A 5,290-nucleotide genomic window follows, 5' to 3' on the forward strand; every position below is an offset into this window, starting at 1 on the left:
AGCCGGTGCGTGGAGCCCGGGCGCCCCGCGGGTTTACCTGGCGGCCGGCGGTAAGCGGGCACCGGGGGCTCCGCGCCGAGGAGGACACCGGGCAGAGCGGCTGGAGGGGAGATCGGCGCTTACTTCAAGAAGTCCAGCTCCTGGCTTGAGGGACCTGCAAGTGACAGAAACGGGGCTTTTACTGGGCTTGATCTGCATACAATGAGAGTAGGAAAGGGAAGGAGGGCTTTCTCCAGACATTGTTTTAAAACACCTACTTCTTCCCAGGCTGGAAAACCCACCCAGCGAGTTTAAGGCTACAGCTGGAGCGAGCAGCACCCTGCAGGGAGATAACCCGAACACCACATGAGCGAGAGAAACTTCAGAGTTTCTGCTCTTCTCCACTGAACTGTCGTTGCCACCACCAGCAAGGAGACCCTCTGCGTTACTGCTCTGGAAGCATTCAAGAGTTCTCAGTAAAGATGTTAAGTATTTTACAGAAATTGCACATTTCCCACCGAGTAGGTCTTTGTGGATCCCACCAGTTTGCACACAGGCGTTTCCTGCCCCGTGGTGCCGTGCCCCTTGGGGCCACACATGTCCCCAGCCATCTCCTGCTCCTCCGCAGGAACCGACTTGGGGAACAGCCGTGATTCATCTCACAGCAATTCTGAAGGGGGGAGAGACCCTCTCAAGAATTTGAACCCACTGCTCTTTGTGGATATCTTCTGCTTTTGTTGTTGTTTTTTTTTTTTAATTTCTATTTTGCAACTTTACATTTTAGCAAGTAATTTATCTACATGTTCCTATTGGTCGGATGTTACACACAGGAAACACCACCAGTGTGACTCCACACTTCCCACCAACCCCATGGCAAACCCCAGTCTATGAAAAACTAATTCATTTCAACAGCAGCCAGGCCAGACCCCTCTGCTGCAGCTCAAATGCTTGTGCCACACAACAAGAAGTTTGATTTCAGGATCCCCAGCCCCAGAGATGCTTTCCTCACCCCCCCATTTGCCAGAAGCGTATGCACATTACTTTGACCCACAGGAAACTGGCTTCCCCAGCCTTTCTCTGGCAGCAAGAGCATCAACGATGCTTTCAGGTTTTTTGGTGTATTAGGACGGTAGGAAAGAAGTAGCAGAACTGGCACACCAGGCACTTCAGCACCAACCTCGAAACCTATGAGCATCTAAGCATTGAAAATTTAGCACTGGCAGCAGCATCTGGCACCGGTGCTGCCCTCCCCTCCCCTCTTACCCAGGTGGGAAGGCAGGATGGTACAGGGGCTGCCTCAGCCACACTGCTGTGAATTATGGAATGGAGCTGGGGCCAGAGCGCTGCTCCAAACACAATGGGAGGATCCTGCAGGGAGGAAAAAAAAAACAAAGTAATTTTTCCCAGGAAGTTACAGAAAAGGCTACAGTAATCTACCACACAGTAATAGGCAATGTTTTTAAGGACCACATACATTGAGTAGCCAAGTCAAGAGAAAAAGCAAAAGTGGGAGACCATGAGAAATGTAGGAGCCTCATCAAAACATGCTGCAATAATGATAAATTTAGAAACGCCGCCTACCTACATGAGGTTTGCCAGAGCTTTTTGAAAAACGCTGACACTAGAATTGAGCACTGTTCATGTAATGGTCTCACTGTTGCCCTGTATAACAGGTAGCGTTTCTTTACTCCCAGCTGATACAACCCAAAATGTTATGCTATGGGATTGTATTTGAACTCGAGGGGGAAATGTCACACTGCAGCAACCCTGTGTGCCAGGATCTGCTGCGTCTGTTCAGCGTCGTTCCTTTCCAGGGTAGTGTTTCCTATATTGTAAGAGGCTGCCTCTCATCTTTGGCCCAGATCCCCAAAGACATCCAAATGACTCCCGCCCACTGAAATCAATGAAAGCTGGGAATCAAAATGCTTTCAAGGAGCAGGAATGCAGTTTCTAAATGCAATTTTGTTCCTGAGTACATTTAAAAACAAAGTTGTTGCAGTCAGCTCCCTTTATTAAACTGTCAGTCTGGTTTCTTCCAATAGTCCCATCCTCAACACATCATCTTACAACTTTCCCGAGTCACAGATGTTAATCAGCATGTCTTGGAGGGACCCCAGAAACGCTTCACTGGATGCCTCTTTTCCCAGTTATAAGTCTTTGATTTTTGCAGCTCATCAGTTTTAAGATTATTTGATGTAGACAATGTTGATTTTCTTTTAAACCAGAAAGTCACAGAAAAACCCAAAGCAAATGTCCAAGTGCTTTCAGAGGGCTGGCTGATAACAGTGCCCTGACAAGCTTCTAGTGTTTCTTAGAAACTACTTTTTTCCATAAAAGCATTCTGATACCACTACCAAAACCACCACAACACTGGTTCCTTCCCTCGCCAGCCATTCCACTTTGGATAGCATATCAGGTCCCCATTGTCACCTCCTGATTTCCTCTGTGCAGTCGGGAATTCTGCAGTGTTTCAAGATGTTAGAAATCAATATCAACACCTCCCAGAGCAACCAAGCCAGTTCCTCTATTACTTTTGCATGCTCATTTCTCACTTCTGCACAAGTAAATGTGTTTATAATGAGCAGCTGCTGTTTTATGTCCTATTTAGCAGTTGGACAGGGTAGCTTTCATTACTATAGTAAGATCTGAATAGGTCTGTTGTCTGTCTTTTGAATTAAGAAATTAATTGGTTTTCTATTATTTTTATGCTATTGTCCCTGTCAAGTATCAGAGCTGCAGTGTTCTTCAGACCATATTTTTTCTGGTGTATATTCAATGTGTATTGTCCTTGCCTGTAGATATTTCTACTTACGCCCTCCCTTGCAAATGGCCAACAATGACAGAAAAGGAATACAGTAAGCATTTATATTTTTACTTTGTTTTTATAATATATAGGGGGGATAGTACAAGAGGGTGCTAACTTCCTTTCCCTTCTTAGTCACTCATGAAGGAAAAAACAGCATTACCACAACTGCTGTGGCCAGATACACTTTGAGAAGGGACTACATGAAGAGGTCTGCTGAAACTACCTGGAAACAAAGCACGTTCTGGCAGCCTCAGCAGCCACGGGGAAGGTCCTGTCACACGCCTGGAGCCTGCTGCTGGCTCAGGCTGTGAGCTGAAAGAAGTCCAGTACTACAAGGAAAGAAATTAAGTTTTCTGATTCTCCTGTGTACAGCCAAGAAGGGCTTTTTCATTCCTAAAAAGCAGAGTTGCAGTAACATGCTGGACATGATCTCCTAATCGAACAAGCCAAACTCCTGAAATTTGGGCAGCTGAAAAGTGGCACTATGAGACTATTTGCACTTCCCAGACTTAGCAACTGAGCTAAAGTAGTAAACTCTAGAACCACTGCGTAGAATAAAACTTTGAAATGCTTCTTTCAAAGAGATGAGAGCAAAGTCAATAAAAACTTCATACTTGAGACCTCTAATGAAACTCACCCTTCTCTTTGCTGATACTGCATGAGCCACAGTCTGCTTGGGCACGTCAGGGATGCCACTGTAAACACAGAACAGACTCATCTATAATGACTATAATCAAAACCAGCCTGGCACCCTGGTAAGTAGCAAGACAGCAGAAACATCATACCTCCGTATTGAGGCTTCGGTGTGAAGGACTGAAAATGATCATCAGTTTGTCTACAACAGGACCTGGAAGATTTATTTTTTTTAAATAGAAAAAAATATTTCTGTCTTTAAGAAAGAAATTTCTCTCTACCATTTTGGAACTCTTCTCCATTGAGAAGGGATATAGGCAAGGTTACTTGAAGTCCTTTGAAAACTAGCAAATCCTTCAGCATTCAAGACAGATATATATAAATAAAATTCCATGTGTGTATATACATGCAATTATTTCTCTCACATTGGCCAATATTAAATATTTTTTAGCAATTTTAAAATCAACACTGAAAAGAAAAAGCAGCTAGATTTTCTGAAGAGAGAGTCCTTTAACAAAATTACACATGAAAAATTTTTGCTGGAAATGCCCATCACTAACAACTTAATGAAGGACGCTCCTCTGTGTCAAAGACTGAAACCTTCCCACAAACTCGTAGGAGTTCAAATTTTACCAAGGCTTGAGGAAAACAAGCTGAAGTCGAGGTAGATCTGTGCTCACAGGGAAATGCAAGCCCATATCCACAACACTGTTCAAATCCTGCCATATGCACTTCGGTCAGGAACGAAAGGATTTTCAGTCATTTCATGTCGAGAGTTGGACTAGTCTCCAAAAAAGGCACTGCCCAAACAGACTGTGGCTTTATTTCTCTAAATGCTATTCAGCATGACAGGCTATGAGATGGAGTTCAATCTAAATTTAAGCACTCTTTGTAGACTATTAATAGAAGAAAAACTGGTAGCATGAATCATCATGTGGGAGCTGCAGAGCAACAGCTATTTATTTTCTGTAATATATAGAAGTTACCTTTATACAATAAATGAACTGTTGGAGTTGCAAGGCCCTGCAGAAGAAGTCAGATGATTCTTCCTCACTTACACTATTCTCATTTTATTCTGAGGAGCAACGAGAGGGCAACGGTTATTTAACTTGACAAAATCCACATTGTGTATAACCAAGCTCTGTTGTCATAACATCAATTGGAGACAAAAAGTAGCTACTGACCCTGCTCCCCACCGCTCCCTGCGAGGGAATAGTGTGTGCTGAAAAAGGTGGTGCAACATGATGGAACTTCATAGGTTAAGTTAGTGTTTTAGTTAGTGGTTTTGCACCCTGTTCCAATGCCTGCATAACGTTTGTACCTCTGGCCAAGAGGAAAACTGCAGCATGCCTTCCCTTTGTCTCCTCCCTGCCGGGACCATAGTCCAGCTGCATTATTGTGAGGCCAGCCATTTTGGGGAAAGATTTTTCAGAAGGGCTGGATATCAAACAGCTCCCGAACTGCAGAAGTGCTGATGCTTGGCACCCCCCAGGATCATAATCTCCCATGTTGGGAGTTTCTTTCCCAAACGACAGCGCTGGTTATGTGCACCACAGGCCTTGCCCTGCGCTTCGCTCCGTCGCAGTCCATGGACTCTGAATGTGGCCCCCCAGAGACACTCAGCGTTAACTTGACACGCTGGCAGTTCGGTGCTCTGTGGGATATTTATTTTTGAAAAATATGATATTGTCAACAGCTCAGTGAAGTTGTCTCCAGACTGTTATGTCTCCTCCTCAAGTTTCTTTCATTTTTAAGAGCTTAACTTTTAGGCTTCTGGCATGAGGAAAGAGCCTAAAATGGTTTAAGAAAAGGAAGAATAAAGAAGGGAGGGAGCTATGCACAGCACTGGAGAGAAGCACAACTATTTCCCCA

General features: G+C 44.3%; 1 protein-coding gene across 2 annotated transcripts in view; it reads right to left on the reverse strand.

The window, feature by feature from the left end:
- Positions 1-298, reverse strand: part of ADORA2A (adenosine A2a receptor) — a 30,723-nt gene extending 30,425 nt beyond the window's left edge. For both annotated transcript variants that reach the window (XM_014964955.1, XM_014964927.1), the window contains exons 1-2: positions 258-298; positions 38-154 (exon numbers count right to left, since the gene is read on the reverse strand). The gene's annotated coding sequence lies outside the window, so the exon portion shown is untranslated. The remainder of the gene's footprint in view (positions 1-37; positions 155-257) is intronic.
- Positions 299-5,290: the final 4,992 nt, after the last annotated feature.

Source organism: Calidris pugnax, unplaced genomic scaffold (genome assembly GCF_001431845.1).
Source record: "Calidris pugnax isolate Ruff unplaced genomic scaffold, ASM143184v1 scaffold32, whole genome shotgun sequence".
NCBI lineage: Eukaryota > Metazoa > Chordata > Aves > Charadriiformes > Scolopacidae > Calidris > Calidris pugnax.